The sequence below is a fragment of the Staurois parvus genome, unplaced genomic scaffold (assembly GCF_062004578.1).
Source record: "Staurois parvus isolate SC_StPar_1 unplaced genomic scaffold, SC_StPar_1.0 ptg000634l, whole genome shotgun sequence".
NCBI classification, from domain to species: Eukaryota; Metazoa; Chordata; class Amphibia; order Anura; family Ranidae; genus Staurois; species Staurois parvus.
In genome coordinates, this window is record NW_028318430.1 from 865,507 (window position 1) to 891,973 (window position 26,467).

Consider the following 26,467-nt stretch of genomic DNA (forward strand, 5'->3'; position numbering starts at 1 on the left):
ACCCCTGGTGGGCCTTGATACCAGCACCCTCAGTCCCCAGGAGGTCCCTGATGCCAGCACCCTCAGACTCCTTGTGGGTCCCGATGCCAGCACTTTCAGACCCCAAGTGGGTTCAGATGCCAGCACCCTTTAGAGACCTGGTGGGTCCCTATGCGAGCACTCTCAGACCCCAAGATGGCCCCTATGTCAACACCCTCAGACCCAGGTAAGCCTTGATGCCAGCACCCTCAGGCCCCAGGTGGGTCCCGATGTTGGCATCCTCAGACTTCCAGGTGGGCCCTGATGCCAGCACCTCCAGACCCCAGGTTGATCCCGATTCCAGCACCTCCAGACCCCAGGTTGATCCCAATGCCAGCACCCTCAGACCTTAGGAAGGCCCCCACACTAAAGCAGCCTGGGTCGACACTAAACAACTTCAACTGACCCTAATGGCCAGGATCGAGCCTAATGGGCTTAGCCTAATGCCTTGGCCTGTCACTGGCTGCCTGGGCTGTTACTAACAGGTTTGGGAGACACTAAAGGCCTCAGCCGGGGAGGTACGAGCAGAGAGCTGTACTTTCTGACTGAAGTAGCATGACATTACACGCAATATTTGTTGATTGCAGGTGTAATAATTTACAGGCTTCTAAAAAAAAAAATAATAAATGCACATTTTTTTTACCTGCAAGAAAATGTGCATTAATTTATAATAGTTTAAGTTACCCTTTAAGCCTATGTTATGATGACAGCCAAAGGCTTCTATGACCTATTTGCTGTCAGAGCGCCCTCCTCTCCTTGCAGCCTGTGCTGGTTGTTACAGGGGAGATGACCACATGTCTGGACTACAGCAGCCTGAAAATAGGCAATTATATTCAACTTTATTTCACAGGTTAGTTGGGACAACTGCAGCTTTATACCAAGGCTGCAGCATAGAGATGTATGGTTTCTTTTTTTTTTTAACTCTTATATCTCTCCTTTAGGGCCCATTCGCACTAGGTACTGCAGGAGAATTGCACAGGAACGCTGTAATGTGAATCGCACAATAACAGCACTTCCGTGCAGTGCGATTTCAGGCCATTCATTTTGAATGGGCTGAAATCGCACCACATTGCACCAAAAGCAGTGCATGCACTACTTTTCTAAATGCACTACAACCCAATCACATGGTAGTTTTGTACCATGCGGGCAAGCACACTGCATTTGTGACCTGTGTTTGGGGTGTCGTTAACTTTGCATTGACACCTGCTGCAGATTGCAAGGGGAGCGTGATTGGAATGGGGTGCTGGAAATCAGCAAAGGAACGCGGCTTTCCCGTACCGCATTCTAGTGTGAACAGGCTCTTAATATTGGGGAATAATGAAACAAGTGATTATAATTACATGATTTGTAGAGATATGAATAAAACACCACAACCTGGAAGAAGATTTACAACAATCATGAAACAAACTTACATAGAGGTCGGATTCTCATCACTCCACATGTGGCAAAATCGTTTGACTTTCCATCTTCAGAACTCCGTGTTGTAGATTTCTCGCATAAGAATAATCAGTCCACATAGGTATGATCAGTCCTTTACAGAGGTGTAACTAGAACCTTCAGAGCCCCAGTGCAAAAAAACATAAAGGGCCCCCCTTACCCACCCCTTCAAAAAAAAACATCTGCCAGCAATGAAAGGGTTAATCCTCTCCAGCCACCAAGGATATTCTAGCAATCAAACTTTCATTGCTAGAAGATCCCTGGTGACTGTAAAGGAATAACCCTTTCATTGCTGGCAGATGAGATCCCAGTTGGAAGTGCATGAGTAGCCCTTTCAGGTCTGTGTTGGAAGCAGATCCCTAATGGAAATGCATAATATTACCATCAGGGATTTGCTAGCAATGAAATGGTTAATCTTCTCTTGCTGGGTGCCCAGGGTCCTAGGTGCCAAAATCGTCCCCTTTGTGGCACCTGGCATCTCTTTTATTTGGGGGAGGGTCAGGGGCGGACTGACAGCTCATAGGGCCCCCCGGGCAATAGGGGATCATGGGGCCCCTGTTTCCTTCCCCACACTCAAAGCACACCCAAAAAAGCATATAAAAGGTACCAGGGGCATTGCATGGGGCCCCCTACTGACCCCGGGCCCTCGGGCAGTGCCCGAGAGCTCAAATGGTCAGTCCGCCCCTGGGGAGGGTATGGGGCAAGAGAAGGGGCACAATGTACAGACTTTAAGAATTCTTAAAGAGAACATTAGACCTGGATGTGGTCCTCTTTTTAACCATTTTGTTGCCATGTCCGTACTTCATACAGATTTGACAATGGGGGGTTTACACACAACACAATTGCTGCAGCCACCGGGATTGTGTGTAAAACTGACAAGCAGACACCTGCCTGTCAGATGGAAGATTTCAGGTGGCTGCCGCCCAAATGCTTCCACACACCCTCAGTAAAAGCGCCCCCCGCCTTATGTATTCCAGGCTTCGCTTGCCCATTTGCAGGCCTGGGACCGACCGGTGCTATCATGTAGAGGGGAGGGAGGAGAGCGGACACATATCCCCTCTCCTTCCCTTATAGTTGGTGACCCAGAAAATGATGTGTATGACATCACTTCCGAGTCTCTGTATTAGTTTCCCCACCTAGCCTAGCCGGGAAGGAATGTATTAAAATGCAATTTGTATTGCATTACATTCACTGGAGCACAGAGGAGACATTGCGGGGTCTTTTAGACCCTGCGTGTCTCATTAAAGAGAACCTGTCACTGAAAAAATCATCATATATGGGACGTTTTGTCCCCTATGTGACCAAAAAAAAAAAAGTTAAGCAAAAAAACTTTTTTTTCATTGCAAAAAATTAAAGTTACACCCAATCACACAAAATCCCCACATGTACGAAAGTAAACGCACAAGTCAGGGGCATCTACGCATGTTGTTTGCGATACACATGTTACATATCGCCGCGCACGCCAGCAATAATTCTAGCACAAGACCTCCTCTGTAACCCTAAACTGATGACCTTTAGGAGGCTTTTGAAGCGTTGCCTATAGAAAATATAGGGTATTGAAGTTTGTTGCCATTTTTCACACAATATTAAGGTTTGACAGGTTGGATATCTATTTACTTGGTGCAATCTCTTCTTTTATATTCAATGAAAATGTGGGTCATTTATTGCGTTTGGTTGTCCTAAAATTCACTTTAGTGTGTTTTTTTTTACTGAAATTACCCTTGCGGTAATATCTCGTGATCTAAAAAATTGGATCTACCACTATTTTATTCTCTAGGTCAGGGGTCTCCAAAGTGGCCCTTTACTTGTCTTTATCTGGCCCTTGGGGTACTATTCCTCCCTCTGACACCAACAATGGGGCACTATTCCTCCCTCTGACACCAACAATGGGGCACTATTCCTCCCACTTGATAAAAACGATGGGGCACTATTCCTCCCACTGATAGAAACGATGGGGCACTATTCCTCCCACTGATAGAAACGATGGGGCACTATTCTTCCAACTGATAAAAATGATGGGGCACTATTCTTCCCACTGATAGAAACGATGGGGCACTATTCTTCCCACTGATAAAAACGATGGGGCATTATTCCTCCCACTGATGCTAATGATGGGGCACTATTCCTCCCACTGATACCAATGATGGGGCATTATTCCTCCCACTGATACTAATGATGGGGCATTATTCCTCCCACTGATACCAATGATGGGGCACTATTCCTCCCACTGATACTAATGATGGGGCACTATTCCTCCCACTGATACTAATGATGGGGCACTATTCCTCCCACTGATACTAATGATGGGGCACTATTCCCCCCACTGACAGAAAGGATGGGGAACTATTCTTCCCACTGATAGAAACAATGGGGCACTATTCTTCCAACTGATAAAAACGATGGGGCACTATTCTTCCCACTGATAGAAACGATGGGGCACTATTCTTCCCACTGATAAAAATGATGGGGCATTATTCCTCCCACTGATTGAAACGATGGGGCACTATTCCTCCCACTGATAGAAACGATAGGGCATTATTCCTCCCACTGATTGAAACGATGGGGCACTATTCCTAACACTGATAGAAACGATGGGGCACTATTCTTCCCACTGATAGAAACGATGGGGCACTATTCTTCCCACTGATAGAAACGATGGGGCACTATTCTTCCCACTGATAGAAACGATGGGGCACTATTCTTCCCACTGATAAAAACGATGGGGCATTATTCCTCCCACTGATTGAAACGATGGGGCACTATTCCTCCCACTGATAGAAACGATGGGGCACTATTCCTCCCACTGATTGAAACGATGGGGCACTATTCCTAACACTGATAGAAACGATGGGGCACTATTCTTCCCACTATTATCAATGATGGGACACTATTCTTCCCACTAATATCAAATATGGGGCACTATTCGTCCCACTGATATCAAATATGGGGCACTATTCTTCCCACTGATATAAATGATGGGGCACTATTCTTCTCACGGATAGAAACGATGGGGGACTATTCTTCCCACTATTATCAATGATGGGGCACTATCCTTCCCACTGATATCAGTGATGGGGCACTATTCCTCCCACTGATACCAATGATGGGGCACTATTCTTCCCTCTGATATAAATGATTGAGCACTATTCTTCCCTCTGATATAAATGATGGGGCAATATTCCTCCCTCTGACACCAACAATGGGGCACTATTCCTCCCACTGATACTAACGATGGGGCACTATTCCTCCAACTGATAAAAACGACTGAAAGAAATGATGGAGCACTATTCTTCCCACTAATACCAATGATGGGGCACTATTCTTCCCACTGATACAATGATGGGGCACTATTCTTCCCACTGATATAAATGATGGGGCACTATTCTTCCCACTGATACCAATGATGGCGCACTATTCCTCCCACTGACACCAATGATGGGGCACTATTCTTCCCACTGATACCAATGATGGGGCACTATTCTTCCCACTGATACCAATGATGGCGCACTATTCCTCCCACTGATACCAATGATGGGGCACTATTCTTCCCACTGACAGCAATGATGGGGCACTATTCCTCCCACTGACATCAATGATGGGGCACTATTCCTCTCACTGACACCAATGATGGGGCACTATTTCTCCCACTGACACCAATGATGGGGCACAATTCTTCCCACTGATACCACTGATGGGACAATATTCCTTCCACTGACTCCAATGATGGGGCACTATTTCTCCCACTGACACCAATGATGGGGCACTATTCCTCCCACTGACACCAATGATGGGGCACTATTCCTCCCACTGACACCAATGATGGGGCACTATTCCTCCCAATGACACCAATGATGGGACACTATTCCTCCCACTGACACCAATGATGGGGCACTATTCCTCCCTCTGATACCAATGATGGGGCACTATTCCTCCCACTGACACCAATGATGGGGCACTATTCCTCCCACTGACACCAATGATGGGGCACAGTTCTTCCCACTGATACCAATGATGGGGCACTATTCTTCCCACTGATACCAATGATGGCGCACTATTCCTCCCACTGATACCAATGATGGGGCACTATTCTTCCCACTGACAGCAATGATGGGGCACTATTCCTCTCACTGACACCAATGATGGGGCACTATTTCTCCCACTGACACCAATGATGGGGCACAATTCTTCCCACTGATACCAATGATGGGACAATATTCCTTCCACTGACTCCAATGATGGGGCACTATTTCTCCCACTGACACCAATGATGGGGCACTATTCCTCCCACTGACACCAATGATGGGGCACTATTCCTCCCCATGACACCAATGATGGGACACTATTCCTCCCTCTGATACCAATGATGGGGCACTATTCCTCCCACTGACACCAATGATGGGGCACTATTCCTCCCACTGACACCAATGATGGGGCACAATTCTTCCCACTGATACCAATGATGGGGCACTATTCCTCCCACTGATATAAATGATGGGGCACTACTCCTTCCACTGACACCAATGATGGGACAATATTCCTTCCACTGACACCAATGATGGGGCACTATTCTTCCCACTAATACCAATGATGGGGCACTATTCCTCCCACTGATACCAATGATGGGGCACTATTCTTCCCACTGACAGCAATGATGGGGCACTATTCCTCCCACTGATACCAATGATGGGACAATATTCCTTCCACTGACACCAATGATGGGGCACTATTCTTCCCACTAATACCAATGATGGGGCACTATTCCTCCCACTGATACCAATGATGGGGCACTATTCTTCCCACTGACAGCAATGATGGGGCACTATTTCTCCCACTGACACCAATGAGGGGGCACAATTCTTCCCACTGATACCAATGATGGGACAATATTCCTTCCACTGACTCCAATGATGGGGCACTATTTCTCCCACTGACACCAATGATGGGGCACTATTCCTCCCACTGACACCAATGATGGGGCACTATTCCTCCCACTGACACCAATGATGGGGCACTATTCCTCCCAATGACACCAATGATGGGGCACTATTCCTCCCACTGACACCAATGATGGGGCACTATTCCTCCCTCTGACACCAATGATGGGGCACTATTCCTCCCACGGACACCAATGATGGGGCACTATTCCTCCCACTGACACCAATGATGGGGCACAATTCTTCCCACTGATACCAATGATGGGGCACTATTCTTCCCACTGATACCAATGATGGCGCACTATTCCTCCCACTGATACCAATGATGGGGCACTATTTCTCCCACTGACACCAATGATGGGGCACAATTCTTCCCACTGATACCAATGATGGGACAATATTCCTTCCACTGACTCCAATGATGGGGCACTATTTCTCCCACTGACACCAATGATGGGGCACTATTCCTCCCACTGACACCAATGATGGGGCACTATTCCTCCCAATGACACCAATGATGGGACACTATTCCTCCCACTGACACCAATGATGGGGCACTATTCCTCCCTCTGATACCAATGATGGGGCACTATTCCTCCCACTGACACCAATGATGGGGCACTATTCCTCCCACTGACACCAATGATGGGGCACAATTCTTCCCACTGATACCAATGATGGGGCACTATTCCTCCCACTGATATAAATGATGGGGCACTACTCCTTCCACTGACACCAATGATGGGACAATATTCCTTCCACTGACACCAATGATGGGGCACTATTCCTCCCACTAACACCAATGATGGGGCACTATTCCTCCCACTGACACCAATGATGGGACACTATTCCTCCCACTGACACCAATGATGGGGCACTATTCCTCCCACTGACACCAATGATGGGGCACTATTTCTCCCTCTGATACCAACGATGGGACACTATTCCTCTCACTGACACCAACGATGGGGCACTATTCCTCCCACTGACACCAACGATGGGGCACTATTCCTCCCACTGACACCAACGATGGGGCACTATTCCTCCCACTGACACCAATGATGGGGCACTATTCCTCTTCCTCCCACTGACACCAACGATGGGGCACTATTTCTCCCACTGACACCAATGATGGGGCACTATTCCTCCCACTGATACAAACGATGGGGCACTATTCCTCCCACTGACACCAATCATGGGGCACTATTCCTCCCACTGACACCAATCATGGGGCACTATTCCTCCCACTGACACCAACGATGGGGCACTATTCCTCCCACTGACACCAATGATGGGGCACTATTCCTCCCACTGACACCAATGATGGGGCACTATTCCTCCCACTGATACAAACGATGGGGCACTATTCCTCCCACTGACACCAATGATGGGGCACAATTCTTCCCACTGATACCAATGATGGGGCACTATTCCTCCCACTGATATAAATGATGGGGCACTACTCCTTCCACTGACACCAATGATGGGACAATATTCCTTCCACTGACACCAATGATGGGACAATATTCCTTCCACTGACACCAATGATGGGGCACTATTCTTCCCACTAATACCAATGATGGGGCACTATTCCTCCCACTGATACCAATGATGGGGCACTATTCTTCCCACTGACAGCAATGATGGGGCACTATTTCTCCCACTGACACCAATGATGGGGCACAATTCTTCCCACTGATACCAATGATGGGACAATATTCCTTCCACTGACTCCAATGATGGGGCACTATTTCTCCCACTGACACCAATGATGGGGCACTATTCCTCCCACTGACACCAATGATGGGGCACTATTCCTCCCACTGACACCAATGATGGGGCACTATTCCTCCCAATGACACCAATGATGGGGCACTATTCCTCCCACTGACACCAATGATGGGGCACTATTCCTCCCTCTGACACCAATGATGGGGCACTATTCCTCCCACTGACACCAATGATGGGGCACTATTCCTCCCACTGACACCAATGATGGGGCACAATTCTTCCCACTGATACCAATGATGGGGCACTATTCTTCCCACTGATACCAATGATGGCGCACTATTCCTCCCACTGACACCAATGATGGGGCACTATTTCTCCCACTGACACCAATGATGGGGCACAATTCTTCCCACTGATACCAATGATGGGACAATATTCCTTCCACTGACTCCAATGATGGGGCACTATTTCTCCCACTGACACCAATGATGGGGCACTATTCCTCCCACTGACACCAATGATGGGGCACTATTCCTCCCAATGACACCAATGATGGGACACTATTCCTCCCACTGACACCAATGATGGGGCACTATTCCTCCCTCTGATACCAATGATGGGGCACTATTCCTCCCACTGACACCAATGATGGGGCACTATTCCTCCCACTGACACCAATGATGGGGCACAATTCTTCCCACTGATACCAATGATGGGGCACTATTCCTCCCACTGATATAAATGATGGGGCACTACTCCTTCCACTGACACCAATGATGGGACAATATTCCTTCCACTGACACCAATGATGGGGCACTATTCCTCCCACTAACACCAATGATGGGGCACTATTCCTCCCACTGACACCAATGATGGGACACTATTCCTCCCACTGACACCAATGATGGGGCACTATTCCTCCCACTGACACCAATGATGGGGCACTATTCCTCCTACTGACATCAATGATGGGGCACTATTTCTCCCTCTGATACCAATGATGGGACACTATTCCTCTCACTGACACCAATGATGGGGCACTATTCCTCCCACTGACACCAACGATGGGGCACTATTCCTCCCACTGACACCAACGATGGGGCACTATTTCTCCCACTGATACCTATAGTGGGGTACCACTCTGCCTCCTAGTGACCACCAACCCTGAGGCAATATTTATTCTCACTGATGCTGGGCCCAGGACATTTTTACCCCCCCCCCCCCACTGGCCACAACCCGGCCTTCCTCAAGTCTGAAGGACAGTAGACTGGCCCTATGTTTGCAAAGTTTGGAGACCCCTGGTCTAGGGTATCTGCTTTCAGAAAATATAGAATGTTTGCGGGTTTTATGTAACCGTCAGGCTTGATATGATTTTTTTAAACGTGTGCAAACCCAGCTCTGGCAGAAAAGGGTGGAAGACCCCCACAGCGACCTGTCATCATTTGTGTGTTTGATGAGTGGTGTGGAAAGGACCATCCTCATACTCACTACTGTACTGAGTGGGGATGATGCAGACTGTTTAGGGAATTCAGCTCAGTGTATAGTTCACTCATGGCTCCCACTGCTCCCATCACAGGTCCCAGTGTTTACATAAGATGACATGTCACCCCCCCGCCCCTGTCTGTGTGATGGAGCCCAGCTGTCAGTCGTCGCCGGTGACACAGCCAGCCTCTGACCTCATTGCTCACTACAAGCACAAGACTCCGAGCTCTGAGCCGACATTGAGCAAGGAGGAGGCGGGGTCAGTGACGTCAAGGGGGCGGAGCAGGAATCTGTGCTGAGGCTGTATGTTGCTGAGAGGAACGCATCATCAACCTGCAAGGAGTGGCAGCTTCTTCCCTGCAACGAGCCATCCTGATCTCCCCTGCAACAAGCAGATCCCCCTGGAGGGATGGATGGATGGCGCCCCTGCACGGTAGGTGCACTCACTGCTGGCCTGTCAGTGTCTGTGTGATGGCCCAGCACTGATGTCTATAGACAGGACCTGTCTGTGTGCTCTCTCTCCATGGAGCATCTCTGCTACCTGCTGGAGGTAGTGAGGGCTTCCATAGGAGATGTGTGTGCTGATTGGTCCAATCAGCTGGCTGCTGGGATTGTACAAGATTCCTATTTCTTATGTTGTTCTGTGTATGGTCTGTACAGTCTGATCGGTCTTATTATTCGGCATCTTTTAGCAGTGAGGCCTCATTCACACCTGAGTGTTGCAGCAAAGTCCTGCCTGCTGCCTTTTCATGAACTTTTATGAAATCGCACGTCGTGAAGAGTTCCATCCAACACCAACCTAAGGCCTCCTGTACACAGGGTGTTAGTTCATCCCCTCTGAGCGCCGCAACGTCTGGCGGGAGAAAAATCGCCTAAAAAAACATGCCCAAAAGTTGCGTATTGCACACACGTTGAGGCGGTTCAAGCATTCGAGTGTTAATAGCTAGAGTATGAATTTATTCTGGTCATTAAAATGCTCAAACTTACCTGAATACATCTGCACATGTATAGGCGAATTCAGCGTCTCTATCCGCTCCTCTGCTGAATGCACTTGTGGTGGTGTGTGGGGTTTGGTTTTTTCTTTCTTTATAACATTTAAATACTTGTCTTCTATTATGCCTGTAAGCCCCATTCTCACATGTGATTGGACAGATCAAAATTGCATGACAGGTTACACCCTATATGTGCCCATGGAATCGTTCAAATCGGTGTGACTCCAACTTGCACCGATTTTGAAAAAGTTTCCTGCACTATTTTTGGTAATTTCATATAAGACTTACGTTGACATCTGTGCATAAAGTCACACAGATGTCAGCAAGCTCCATGTGATTTGATAGATCAAAATTGCATGACAAGTTGCACCCTATTTGCGTGCATGGATCCATTCAAATCGGTGCGACTCCGACTTGCACTGATTTTGAAAACGGTTTCTGCACTATTTTTGGCGATTTCATATGAGACTTACATTGACATCTGTGCATAAAGTCCTCCTAGATTGTAAGCTCCCAGGAGCAGGGCCCTCCTCACCCTCTTGTATTGTTGCTGTATTGTCTCCCGTTATATTGTAAAGCGCTGAGCAAACTGTATATAAATCCTGTATAATAATAACATAATAATAAAGTCGCACAGATGTTGGCAAGCTGCATGTGATTTGACAGTTGAAAATTGCATGACAAGTTGCACCCTATATGTGCCCATGGAACTGTTCAAATCGGTGCGACTCCAACTTGCACCGATTTTGAAAAAGGTTTCTGCACTATTTTTGGCGATTTTCATATGAGACGTTGACATCTGTGCATAAAGTCCTCCTAGATTGTAAGCTCCAATGATCAGGCCCTCCTATCCCTCTTGTATTGAACTGTATTGTTGCTGTATTGTCTCCCATTATATTGTAAAGCACTGAGTAAACTGTTTGCACTATATAAATCCTGTATAATAATAAAGTCGCACAGATGTCGGCAAACTGCATGTGATTTGACAGTTGAAAATCGCATGACAAGTTGCACCCTATTTGTGCCCATGGAACCATTCAAATCGGTGTGACTCCAACTTGCACCGATGTTGAAAAAGGTTCCTGCGTTATTTTTGGTGATTTCATGTGAGACTTGCGTTGACATCCGTGTATAAAGTTGCACAGATGTCGGCAAGTTGCACATGAAACCGCACTGACTGGCGGCTTTGAAATTGAGATACTTCAGCTGAAGTATTGTGATTTCAAAGCCGCATTTGGTGTGAACCAGGGCTAAACTGCAGTTTGTGCATGGACATATGGACCGACATAGAGGTGCTTTTACAGGTTGGAAAAAACGCCTATTACAGAGGTATTTTAAGCCCAGTGTGCATCAGGTCTAAAATGCAGCCCATAGATGTGAACCAACCCTTTTTACTAAGGCCCCGGTTACAGGTGTGTCTGCTCAGTTTATGCAGAGCAGACACAGAAAGAGCCTGCTCTGCTGTATGGGCAGTCTGGTGTAAACAGACTCCCCTGTCTGTTTACACCAGACTACTTCTGATCCAACCCACCTACATGGAGGAGAATAGATCCCTTTCCATTTGTTCTTAGCGGGTGTAGAGGGACACAAGTCTGTTTACACTCACTGATCAGTAAGTCCTCCTGCACACTGGACGTTTTTACAGCGGCTGTTTTTGGCTTTTGACGTTTTTTTCTGCAGCCAGTAAATGCCCCAGCATGTTATCCTATGTGTCCATGCACACATAGACTGCAATCAACGTTTTTTGGCTGGAAAAAACTCAGGACTAGTGGGTTTCTAGAGGAATTTTTTTAGCTGCAAAAACGCTCTAATGCTGGTAAATGCCGCAAACAGGTGTTTTTGGATGTTTTTTTGACCCCCCCCCAAATTTTTATTTTTTTGTAAAAAAAAACCTCTTAAAACCGCAAATGCAGGAAAATGCCGCTAAACACTTAAAAAAGCTGAAAACCTCCCGTTTTTAACCTGGCTTTACACAGCTAACGTTACCAGCGTTATGAAAACGCCCCGTGTGCATGGAGCCTTAGGGTGAATGGAGGGTCCGATCAGGTGCACCTGAAATACTGACAGGCAAACCTATTGGAGCGGACATGTGACAGGGGCCTAATGGTGACCATACACTATACAATCTCCTTTTAGATTTACCAAAGTTTTACAGTAGGACACACGTAATCTATCCAATCAGTCTGTATCTGATCTGGCACATTCTTGCACTACATAGTTGATGGTAGATATAATGGAGATTATACAGTATAGTGTATGATGAGCTTAATAACACACTGTACAATGTGAACCTCGGATGTGTCCTCCGATTTTGGATCCATGTTCCTGTAATGCCTTCTCCCCATAAAATCGAATTGCACTTACTTTGGCCTGGCAGTGGATTGGGGGGGTTGATGTCAGAGGCCACTTTTGTCTTCATGCACATGGAAGTGGTTGGTGATTTCTATTCTGCTTTCAGTTTAGAAATGATTTTTTTCTATTCTAAAAACATTTGCTAGGTTTAAAATGTGCAAATTTAGGCCTCATTCACATGGGGTGTATGCATTCATTGATCCGCATGGATTTCAGCAATGGGACTCCTGCATGGAACACCTGCACATCCATGCGGGTAAATGCGGTCCTCATACATTCAGGCAGAATTTGTTCTAAGGGAATATGTAGTATAAATCTGGTATGCGGAGCTCCGTACTTAATTTATACCTTTTGCAGGTTGGATTTAATGGCTAGTGTACACTGCAGCTGATAAACTCACATTCAGGAGCTGTTCAGCGCTTTTTTCAGCAGCCCCTGAACTCACCTTAATGTTTTCCTATGTGTCCATGTACACATAGTTGTTTACAGGTAGTTGAGTTTACAGTCGTTTTTTGAACGCACCAAACTTGCATTCAGGAGTAGATTTTACCAGCGCGCCAAGTGCTTGTAAATGCGGTTGACTGCGTTTATAAGCATTTGCGTTTAGATTCCTTTTTTTCACTGTTCCATATCCAGATGCTGTCCAGGGCCTTTTTTTCATCATCATAAATGCATGCAAAGCGTTTTCCTTGTATACAAATGAACCCGGTACACCAGGGCAGTCAGTTCCAGGTTTCACGTGAAGCAAAAAATGGTAGAACGTGCTGCATTATGTTCATGATGGGATCCATAGTGAATACAACCAGAAAAGACAGGTCATCTCAACACATACTGCTCTCTATGTTTCTGCTCTCTCTATTTCTCTCAAAATGTCTGAAATAGTTAATTTTTTACTATTTTTCAGTGCATTCTGGGCATTTGGGAAGGTCTCCTGAGGTTATCTTAAAAATGCTTCTAAACATAAACGTGGTATGCAAACACGGCTAAACTGATGTTTTTTTAACCTCCCTAGCGTCTGATTATGTCAGTATTTCTGTGCTCAAAGCAGTACATTTTTTTTTACATGGAAATATGTCGTTTTTTTATTGTAGGCCTGTAATTTTTAGGAATAACTCGCTGAAATCTGTCCCAACAAGAGTCTAGTAAACATCCCGTGTATGTTAAAATTTGAAACACGAAATCATAAATTATAATTTAATCAATAATCATAAAAAATAATAATAAATTTAATTCAATAATAAAATCACACCAAAAACACTGAAATTTGAAATATAGCGCCAAGTTCGCACATCACTGAGCAAAGTCGCAAAACCGTTTTCAGTGTCTGATGACAAATTTCCCCCATGAATCATTATCACTCAATTCTGCAAGTGGTTCTGATTTACTATCGCTGTTCTCTAGCTGGTCTAAAACCGCTTTTGACCTAAAGGGATGCTTTTTGGACACCATGGACATTTCTCAGTTTCCAGGCAGAAACAAACAGTAAAAATGCAGGCAGGGCGCAGGACAAAGCACTCGGGACAAAATGTATGTGAAATGCTTTGATACAGTAATGCTTTACTATGTGATTTTAGAGTATTCGTGAATGTCACTTTTTAAAATGTAAAATTTCCCGTCGGTTCCGGCCCCCGTACGTCCCGACAGTTGCAGGGACTGGGAGACGGATGCCGGCATCGGCCGGAGGAGATGGCCAGGGACGCTACAGGGGACACATCGCAGGAGCGCAGGACAATGTAAGTGATCGAGGGAATTCCAGAGCAACGCTGCAGGGTAGTCCTGAGTGTAGCTCGGGGTTACCGCTTTTGGAACTGATAATTAACTCCAAGCTACACTCGGGAATACCGCCAGGGAGGTTAACCTACGTTTTCCAGCAGTCAGTTTCCATCGTTCAGAAGAATTTTCCAAATGCCCCGTGTACTAATTCTTCCTATATTTTATGTTAGTATAATACATGAGCGTTTAAAGGCTTCTCTACGCCTGATGTGTTGGGGCTGCACTGGGGACTGGTGTCACAACACATAGAGAATGCAAAACACCCTTCTTGTCAATGAGGTCACTTCACCCCATAGTGTTGCGGTAATCAGGTACTTTTTTCACTTATTCACAACACGGCTGCGGTGCTTGGAACTGAATAAAAATGTCACTAGTGACATTGCAATAAAGTCCTAACAACACAGAAAAGTAAATGCTGCAGTGTTGCTGGAATTGGCTCATTGGTACTGCTCTTGGCAGCGCACACCAGGGGTGTGAATGAGCCCTAAACTCCAAACAAAAACTTTCATGTAAATACACTCACTGGCCACTGTATTAGGTACACCTGTTCAATTGCTTGGTAATGCAAATCGCTAATCAGCCAATCACATGGCAGCAACTAGACATCTAGACGTGGTGAAGACGACTTGCTGCAGTTCAAACTGAGCATCAGAATGAGGAAGAAAGGGGATTTAAGTGACTTTGAACATGGCATGGTTGTGGGTGCCATTTGAGTATTTCAAAAACTGCTGATCTACTTGGATTTTCACACACAACCATCTCTAGGGTTTACAGAGACTGGTCTGAAAAAGAGGAAATATCCAGTGAAAGGCAGTTGCGTGGATGAAAATGCCTTGTTGATGTCAGAGGAGAATGGGCAGACTGGTGGCTGTGACATTCAGATGGTAGGGTCAGAATTTGGCATAAATAACATGAAAGCATGGATCCATCCTGCCTTGTATCAACTGGTGGTGGTATTTTCTTGGTACTAGCAAGGTGTACCTAATAAAGTGGCCGGTGAGTGTATAGTTTTCAATAGCTACAAAAAAATATACATTTTATGTTTTGAGCACAGAATTCCTTTGCATACCCAGATATTATCTTGTAAAAGTAGCAATGACATCATCATGGCCTGTGCAGAGAACCGATCAAAGGGAGGGACCTAGCAGGCTCCACCCACTACAGGCTAGGTGGACAAAAGACCAGTCACCCTGTACAGGGAGAGAGCAGCAGTGACCAGTCTACTTCAGGACCGCAATGCGTATATTGTAAAGCACTGCACAAACTGTTGGCGCTATATGAATCCTGTATAATAATAATATATATGTCGCAGTTTTGAAGTGGCTTACCGAGGTTGTGGTTGTAGATGTATGCCATAAACCCGGTATTTAAAATTTTCCTCAGCCATTGCTCTTTCTCTTAAATGTAATCTAAACGGCTGATTAGCCGCTGGATCGCTTTTAGAAGCAGCAGGACCCCAGATCTCTCCATAAAAAGGACCTGTCATGCTTTATTGTTATCACAAAGGATGCTTACATTTCTTGTGATAGCAAAAAAAAGTAAAGGGAAAGTGTAAAAATAAAAGTAATAAAATCAATATTTAAGAAGCACCCCTGTCCTTATGCCCAGTGGCGAATGCATACATAGGTCATACTCATGTATGTAAATGGTGTTCGTACCACACATGTGAGGCATTGCCGTGAACATTCTAGTGTCCTATGGAGATTTTCAAGTACCATAGTTTTGCACCATTCCACGAGCAAATTTAAAGCGTGACATGTAAGGCATATATTTACTTAGCGTCATCATCTTTTATATTTAAAAAAAAAAATGGGTTATATACTGTGGGTTTTTTTTTTTTTTCCATTCATTAAAGTGTATTTTTTTCCCCCAAAAGACTGTAATTGATAAAAAACCACTGCCCAAATACCGCGTATTGAAAATTGCAACAACCAGCATTTTATTTTCTAGGGCCTTTGCTATGAAGAAATATATAATGTTTGGGAATTTTAAGTAATTTTTAATACTTATTTAAAAAAAAAAAAAAAAAAAAGAAGTGTCAGAGTGGTTATTACTGGAAGTTTCTATACAAAGGAAGTTGCACACTGGATTAATGCACAGATCTGGAAGAAATACACAAAGCACTCCTAGATTTAAGGATTTAGACAGCATTTGTTTATCCCAGGATCAGCTTTAGGCAGTCTAAACTAGTTTGCATAGATATGTAATACTATCCTTCAAGCGTAAGTTCACCTGTTCACAAAAAAGTGAAAAGGTAAATTAACACCCTACACCCTCCCCACCCTAGTCCCCGCTGCATTTACCTCTGTGGATGATTCGTTTTCACTGGTGTAGCGTTCTGGGAATTTGAAAGCTGTGGCCTTCTTCCCTTTTATTATTATTATTATTATTATTATTATTATTATTATATAGTATTTATATAGCGCCAAAGGGTATGCTCAGCGCTGTACAGTAGCAAGGGGGACAGAACATGAGACAAGACAGTAACAATACAATACACGAGGGGTTCGAGGGCCCTGCTCTTTCGAGCTTACAATCTAGGAGGGAGGGGGAGGGGGAGGTGGCACAGGAGGAAATGGCTGTGGGGGATGGAGTGGTGGGAGGAGTGGAGGAGGTTAGTTGTTAGGTGAGGTCGGGTGTTAGGTGAGGTTGGGGTAGGCTTCTCTGAAGAGGTGGGTTTTCAGGGTGCGCCTGAAGGTGAGGAGGGTAGGTGACAGTCTGATGGATTGGGGTAGGGAGTTCCAGAGGATGGGGGAAGTCCTAGAGAAGTCCTGCAATCGGGCGTGGGAGGAGAAGACCAGGGAGCTAGAGAGTAGGAGGTCCTGTGAGGAGTGGAGGGCACGGGTAGGGTAGTATTTGGGTATCAGGTCAGTTATGTAGATTGGGGCGGCATTGTGAATGGCTTTGTAGGTCAGAGTTAGCAGTTTGAATTTGATGCGTTGGGCAATTGGGAGCCAATGAAGGGATTGGCAGAGGGGGGTTGGTGAGGTGGATGAGTCTAGCCCAGGAATGGGCAAACTACGACCCGCAGGCCGTATACGGCCCGGCGGACCTTTTAATCCGGCCCGCGGAGCGTGATACAAAAAAAAACAGCCAGGGCAGGCAAACATTTGCATCATTCAGCGCGCTCAAATGCAATGATTGGCCAGTCTCGCTGCCACTCACATCCTGATAGCCAGTGATTGGCTGTCAGGATGTGTGTAGGCGGGGCAGCGAGACGAACGTGAGGGGAGCTAGGCTCCTCTCACAGTCCGCCCTGAAGACCGGAACGGCGCGGGAACACGGCGAGAAGAATGCGCGGAGCAAAGGTAAGTAAAATTTTAATTTAATTTATATTAATTCACACATACACATCATTCATCTACTCTTGGTCCGGCCCCCGGGTCCAATATATGAACCCATTGCGGCCCTCAAGTCAAAAAGTTTGCCCACCCCTGGGCTAGCCTCTGAGTTTAGGATCGACTGGCGTGGGGATAGCGTTCGTTTGGGTAGGCCAGTGAGAAGGGAATTGCAATAGTCCAGGCGTGAGATGATGAGGGAGTGTACGAGTTGTTTGGTGGTGTCTGGGGTGAGGAATGTGCGTATCTTGGAGATGTTGCGGAGGTGGAGCCTGTGGCCGATTCGTTTTCACTGGTGTAGCGTTCTGGGAATTTGAAAGCTGTGGCCTTCTTCCCTTGCTTTCTTTAGGGATACCGGGATGGACCAGAGCAATTCTGATTGGTCAAAGCAGTCATGTACCAGCACATGACCAATCAGAATCACTCTGATGCATCCCAAAACAAGACTGCGGCTTTCAAATCCCTGGGCTGCTGCACCACCTGTGTGGGCAGTGAAAGCTAATCATCCATGGAGGTAAGTGCAGCCTTAGGCTGGGCATACATTATACAATTTTCTTGAGATTTTTGGTTTAGATTTACCAAAAAACATATAATAGGAAGTCAGAATTAATAACACTTTCAATTGTATCCAATTAGGCAGGCTCTTACACTGTATAGCTGAAGGTAAATCTAAAGGAAATTGGGCAGAAATTTGACAGAAAATTGTATAGTGTATGGCCAGCCTTACACTGATTGAAATGTAGCCAGTCCAGCAGGGGCTGCAGAATTATGATCAGTTTCTGACCTCCCCCACTCAATAGAAGTCGATTATTTAATTGTGGCCACTAATCCGTACATTCTGACAGTAATGGGTACTGCTGTCAGAATGCAATGTCCTGGTGGTGGTGGTGGAGGGGGGTAGTGGGGAATTCCTCCATCCATCTTCTTTGTATGGAATAGGAGGTTTTGTTCTGTGGGCTGGCTGAATTTAAAAAAAAAAAAAAAACTTCAGCCAGCCCTACACACTGGTGTTCCTGCACGTTTACTGACTGTTGGTTTTCATAGTGATGGCATGACAGCAAGTGGATCTGGAGGTGTCCATGGTTCTGTTGGCATTTGGGAACATCTGATGCAATAGGGCATATATAATAAAAAGAAGATGTTTAGATAAACTACACAATATAGAATATTTACACTTACACCATGTCCACTGCTGCTTTATTATGGAACTATAGTGAAATCTGTCATGGCTGTGTTGTTTACATCACACAGAATTTCAGATAATCAACGACATTATTATTATACAGTATTTATATAGCGCCAACAGTTTGCACAGCGCTTTACAAAATGAAGGTAGACTTTACAGTTACAATACAATTTGGTACAAAAGGAATCAGAGGGCCCTGCTGGTTAGAGCTTACAATCTACAAGATTTACTGTAATGACTGTATTGGCGGTTGTCATAATGAATAACATTTCTGTAGTTTACAAGCAATAATTAGGTCTTTCCCAGGGATCAGATGTTTCCTGAAGACAGTTCTAAAACAGTTGTATGGGTTTAGCAGACGTTTCAAAGGATAAGTTCACTATTATACAAAAAAAAAAATAAACGCGCATTTTTTTGCAGGTAAAAAAATATGCATTTATTATTTTTTGTTACAAGAGCCTGTAAAGCATTGCACCAGCGATCAGCAGATTGCTGGTGCCATGCAGGTCTCCTGCAGACCTGTCAGTATATCTGTTTGCTCATAAGGGATGTACAGGCAAGCAGATATACTGATAGAATCAATGAACTACCATGGCGCACCATAGTGCCATGGTAGTTCCTTGAGACATACAAGCCGACAGCCACTAAGGCTGTTGGGACATGTAGTTTCTCATTCACAGTAAATGAGTGACACGGCCAAACAGGTGAAGCCCCGCATGGCTATGTGTTTTGTTTTTTTTTTTTTTCTTAATTTGACAACTAGCGAGGGTGGAGAAGATCCCCCGCTAGCTGGTCTGATCATAACATGTTACACCTGGAATATGGGTGTAACATGTTATTAAAGGTGAACTTATCCTTTAAAATTAATTGTGATTAACAAGACCTGTCCCCCTGGTATAATACAAGGCAGCCTGTTTGTCGGCCAAATGATTCACTCATCATTTCCAAATTCTTAGGTATTTGTAACATAAGACACCATCATGTACTGAAGAGGTCATCCTCTTGAGTTTGAAGTTGGATTGTAACATGGTAGCCTTGTAAAAATTCTGGTCTGAAGCCATTATCATTTGTTCTCCCAGACCAAAGGTTGGTTATGCTTTGAATATTCCTTCTGCATGAAGATTATCCCCATGTAGTGTATGTAGTTAATATAACCCGTTTTGTTGGCTAGGAAAACAATATCACAGCTTTGGCTATTTGCCCAACAACTCACCTTTTTGAATAGGTAAGGTTAAGCTGGCCATGTATGAATTAAAATTCCATCCATCTATGGGCAGGCTGGTTGTACCCAAGTCAATCAATCAACTTGGGTACAACTAGCCTCTTGGGTTTTTTACATGTGGTTACTGCCAGTGGCTATAGCTGCTAGCGATAATCATTTGTATTCTGCCAGCCGGGTAGGCTCCCCACGGGCAGAACACAGAGGCATTGTGAAAGAGATTCCCCCATCAAACTGACTGTGTTGATGGGGCAATCGAGTGATTTTTCTTTCCTTCCACCTGTAATGGAAGAAAAAAAAAAGAATGAAATTATCTATGGCTTGCCTTAATTCTGTCCTAAATTTAGAAAATTTAACTTGCACCCAGAAGAGGTAGCTCTCAAAAATGTGAGAAAATATGGTATGGGTGGCTTAAAAACCCTTCTCTTGCACCCCCTACACTTGTCATGTACAGACTGTGTGACATTTATTGTCATCAAAATAGATGAAACATGCTTATTGAAATCCATTCATACTATTTCTTATTACTACTAGGCACAATGGGTAAAGCAGTGTGTTGTTTTTTGTTTTTTTTTGTGTTTTTTTTCCCTTCAGGGTCCATGAACACTGGGCTTCAAAAAGGCTGCTTCTATGAGAGTTTTGCATTTTTTTTTTTTCTCCTGCTTGTAGAAGCAGCTCAATGTTATTCTATGTGTCCATGTATATTAGTACGCTGAGAAGCATATTTCGAGAGAAACATTTAGATGCAGAAAAAAAACCCCATCACAATTGTGTTTTTGAGAGGAGTTTTCAGGTAGAAAGAAATGCTAATTGCTCCTAAACATGGTGTTTAGAATCATTCGGCATTTTCAAGTGTACATTTTAAAATGAACAGAGGATTTTTTTGGGGAAAAAATGCCTATAAACTCTCCTAAACTCTTGTGCAATATGAGCCACTATGAGCCTTTTTATGCTGCTTTTTCTGCCAGAGGTTCTGGAAGATTTTTTTTTTTCTGCTCCTAGTGTGCATGGACCCTCAGCCAGATTCCTCCATCCATAAAAACAAGGTATACCGCAGCTTCTGATTGTCGAAGAACATATTAGAACATTTTTTTCAGAAGTTGATCAGACAATCGACTTCTGTCGAGTGGGGATGGCCACACATTATTTGCTGACCCGGACAAATTTTGCTTGGTATGGCCAGCCTAACGCAGTGAAATTTTGGACCAGTTACTTCATTATCATAAATACATTCTTTTATTAGGGCACCATACACACCTGTGCACTGTCATGCACTAGGATGCAAGGAGGGGAGCACACTGATGTGGGGGGCACACTAATGTAAAGGGAGCACACTGATGTAAGGGGAGGCAAACTGATGTAAGGATACAGTCCACTGTCCTGCCAACCCCATCCACTGCATTACTGAAAAAGACTACTGACATGCCATTCACAGTCCTACTGGCACCAGTGACGGAACTACCACGGTAGCAAAGGGTAGCACTTGAGACCGAGCTCAGGTTTTCTGCCACCATGGGGACACTGATGTAAGGTGGGGGGGCACACTGGTATAAAGAGGGGGAGCACACTGATGTAAGGAGAGGGCACACTAATTTATTGGGGGGGGGACATTGATGTAAGGAAAGACTCTGACATAAGGGGGGTACTGACGTAAGGGGGACTCTGACGTAAGGAGGAGAATTGATGTAAGCGGGGACACTGATTATAAAATGGGTGCTTTACTGTAAGAGGGCACACAGATGCAAGGAAGGACTGTGATGTAAGGGGGGCATTGATGTAAGAAGGGACAATGACATAAGGGGGAACTCTGATGTAGAAGGGGACACTGATGTAAGTTCAGTTTGCCATTTTCTCCCTGGGCACTGGATGACCTTGTCCTGCTTTCAGGATGGAAAGTGGGGAAAGGGGCCTATAAATATGTAATTTACTTGCCCCCTTCCTTTTCAGAATGGACACAGTGAGTGATCGGTACCAATATCTCCTGTGTCCATTCATTACTGCAGCATAGTAAACTATGTTTACTATGCTTCGGTTTGTGAATGAACGGGGAACTCTGTGCACGCTATTCCTGTACATTCATTCTGTTCTGTTGAGGCTGCAGGGAAGGAGATTGAGGACTGTGTCCTCAATCTTCTTCTTCTGTCTCAAAGGTGGAACATCAGAGGTATGTTTAGACCCCTGATATTTCACCAAATCCCTCCCAACTAGGCTCCTAGAAAAATTGTCAAAAATAATACAAAATAAAATAGTAAAAGAAGGACTAATATAATAACCATTAATAAATTAAAAACTACTGAAACTGTCCACTGCTCTACTGGTAATAGGGTTCATTTCCCCAGCAGGCACTCGGCAAAAAAAAAAAACAAAACTTGACAGGGCTGCTAGTCCCTTTCCTATCCAAAAAGAAAAACTTAAAAATATGGCTATAGATGCATTTCAAAGCTTAATTACCTCCTGAAACTGTTAGACATACATGGGCAACAGGCTTGAGAAACCATGATCTAGAGCAGCCATTCTCAGCCTTTTCAACACAGAAAAACCCCTGAAATACATTTCTGGTCAAAGGGGGAACCTTTGGTAAACTATCTACAACTCATGATACATTAGTGTGATGGTTGGCTCTGAGGAAGAGGTTGTGTCTTCGAAACGCGTTAGCCAGTTGGTCATCCAGGGTTCCATCGTATGGACTCAGATGTTGTTTAGATCATACATCTTGTTCAGTTTGACATGCCTGTGTTATTATGTCCATTGTGAGTATGATACCTATTTTGTTTCTTCAATTAAATTATTTAAACGATAATGCACTAGGTCGGTGCGCCCTTTTTCTGTTTCTCCATTTGTATTAGTGTGATGGTCACTGGAAAGAATGCTCTTTACGCTTATGGACATTGGGAAGAATTCCCCCCCTTTATAGATAGATAAAAAAGATCAGTGGTGTCAGTGAGAACTTATCTGAGAGGGAGAAATTTCTCATTGCTCAAGGAACGAACCCCTAGCAATCTCTGGAGGAACCCTGGTTGAGAAACCCTGATCTGGAGCTAGTGTTTTTCGTCTTTATTAAATTATCATGTATTATCATTTGGCTCGTATTTTAGGTTATTGCAGTGCTTGTCTTATCATTTATAGGTGAATTTTACACATTATTGCTTGCTAATACATGTAAATGTAGAGATTTGTAGATCAGGCATTAGTGGAAACTCTCAGTGGTTTTAATGGAATTAGAAGCATCATTGGGACTTTAATGGGGACCATGTCCCCAACTGAAGCACTTGTACCCTAGCTGCATCACCATGCTCGTATCTCAGCCTCTATCCTCATGAGAACAAGGCGCATGTGCGCCCCATCATGAGCCAAAGCACGCACACAAGGGTGGCTCAATAAAAAGGCAGCGGAACCACCTTTAGGTTGGAAATGAAGACGTGAGAAACCTCCAATGCAGAGTGCATACAAGTGACTGGCTGCAGACAGAGTAAAGATCATGCTGTAGTATGCTGCTATACATAACATTTCACACTGAATAACACTTTAATAATAATTTCTGCTTTAAATATAAATTATTTGAGTCTTTTTAAAATGTTAGGATTTTACCTTAAAAGGCAGAAATCCCTCTTTAACATGTCAACGTACGCCTATGTTTAAATCTCCCACAGGTTTAGAAAGTGGTGTAGAGTATGTTACTGGATGCCATGAGCAATAGTTCCTGTTTGCTGCTGTGTAATGCTGGCTTCCTTTCTGACCACTTGTGCTTTCATTTGTGGTTTATAGCACACTGTCAATGATTTTACCTTACAGTAAACCTTTAATGGGAGAAATACAGGGGTGGCACTGCTGTCCTTTTTGAAAATGCTAGTTAGCTGTTAGGCTGTATGATGACCAGCTCAAAGTGATTTTTTTTTTTTTGTAATTATTATTGTATTTAATTCAGAAAATGAGGTCCATATTCGCATAACGTTTATATGTGCTCAGTGTCCTGTGCTTACGTTGGGGGGGGTCCCAAACTTGTCGTCCCTTTCTCCCTGGTGTTGGGTGTCTCTTTTCGCTGGTTGGGTGCTAAGGAGACACTCGTGCCTGCCCATTTCCATCTGCAACCTAAGCCAGGTTTTGGGCATCAAACAGCTCCTGGCAAGTCACTCCTTCTCCCAGCAATTTGACTGATGGCAGCAAGAGGCTATTTCTGCTCTGCCCTCAGTGTCTGCTATAGAACAAGGGAGTTTGGGAAAGGGCACTGATTGTCACTGGACCTGCGGCATTGGCAAGGACAGCATGTTTGAGATTGGGGGAGGGGGTTAGCAAATGTGCTGGGCATTTGTACGGGGCTGTGCCCGCATTGGAAGGGTTAATCGCTCGTTTTTGTCTAGGGGAGAGATGAAAATAGATATACTTACCTGATCCTCCTCCCACAAGACTGGTCCTGTAGATCCTGCACCTTGCACTCTAGTGTTCTTGAGTCATGATATCATCAAGCCCAAAGGAAGCTCCATAGACCTGCACTGGACGTGAGGAAGCCAAGAACAGTCCACCACTGGATCGTGGGGGAGCGCTGGTTGCTGGTGGAACAGAGGATTGCGTGAGTATAAGGCTTTATCCTCTCCTTTTGGACAAAATAAGCATTAAAGGCTTGCTTTTTTTGTGCCCGGAGTTGGGCTTTAAGGTTAGAACCATTTAGCCTCAGTTCACATTAAAATGTGATGCAGAAAACTCGCGGTCCATGCACATTTCCTTCACCACTTTCAAATCACACTGTACTTGAGATCTGCAGCAGGTGTGAGAACAATCTTCAAGTGATATTAAGGGCATACATGTAACAAACATGTCTTGTGGTTTTGCACAGGGTAGCCCTGATCCTCCTCTTCTTGGGTCCTCTGCCAGCGCTCCTTGCCCCTCCCTCCTGCCAAGTTCCCTCAGAGCAAGCAGCTTGCTATGGGGGCACCCAAGCAGATTCGCTCCCAAGCTGCTGCTGCATGTCCATTCACACACAGAGCCGTGGCTCAGCCTCGCCCTCTATCTCTCCTCATTGGATCACAGGAGAGCTGAGGCTCTCGTGCACATCGCGCAATGGGCACAGATAAGTATTTGGGGAAGTAAAAAACCTTCAGCCTTTACAACCACTTTAATGACCCCCCAAACACAGGTCACAAACACAGTGCCTTTACCTGCTTCTTCTTGCATGGTACAAAACAACCATGCAATCCAGTTGCAGTGCATTCCCAAAATTGCTGCCTGCACAACTTTGGTGTGGATGCGGTGCAGTTTGAACACATTCAAAATGAATGGGCTCAATTCGCATCACACTGAATCACATGTGAGTTGTGCAGGAATTCAGTGCTCATTCCTGAGTGATTCATATCCGATTCAAAGTGTGAACCTAGGGTAAGCCTTTAGTAGTGTTCTACAGCTCCATTCACGTGGGTGATTTGCACAGCTGCAGGAATCTTTGTGTGTCCAGCCATGATCACCATAGGTAATTTCTGTGTGATCAATCACGAATATCTGTGACCACTGACAGCCTGTCATTGCATTTTACGGGCTTAGCAGCCGCAGCTATTTGCGCATGTTTGTCAATCCACAGATTCCTTCAACTGGAAATTGTAACTTGTGTAGTCACCCCTGTAAATGGATCCCAATACTGACCCATAGCCTGGATGTTATTCTGTTTCTCATGGAGTCTGATGGGTAAACTTCTGAACTTGTGTTCCTCATTCAAGCACCCTGTTGCAGATGTAATTATTGGATATGTTGCAGTGAAACTTCAGGATGAGTGACGCTCTGTGGTTAGTGACTACAGAACTAGAGACGCCTGCTGTGTATTTTCTCCCTCGTTAAATGAACCAATTTGACCTCTGGTCATGTGATGTCAATGCAGTGTCATTGTCCTAACTTTGGTATTCCTGACAGTGGCAGAACATAAACACGAGGTATGTAGCAATGGTGTGTGTTTTATGTTGTTTTTTTTTTTGCTTTGCGCTTGGTTAACATTGACCTTTTGTTTTAGGACATGCTTGAAA

At 44.8% G+C, this 26,467-nt stretch overlaps 1 protein-coding gene across 8 annotated transcripts in view; it reads left to right on the top strand.

Moving 5' to 3' along the window:
- The first annotated feature begins 9,868 nt into the window (after positions 1 to 9,868).
- INPP4A (inositol polyphosphate-4-phosphatase type I A) overlaps positions 9,869 to 26,467 on the top strand; it is a 173,627-nt gene continuing 157,028 nt past the window's right edge. For 3 of the 8 annotated variants that reach the window (XM_089693466.1, XM_089693467.1, XM_089693468.1), the window contains exon 1: positions 9,871 to 10,035. The gene's annotated coding sequence lies outside the window, so the exon portion shown is untranslated. Of the gene's footprint in view, positions 10,036 to 24,967; positions 25,030 to 26,467 lie in introns of those variants that run through there. The other 5 variants (XM_089693462.1, XM_089693464.1, XM_089693465.1 and 2 more) reach the window with 4 other exon arrangements.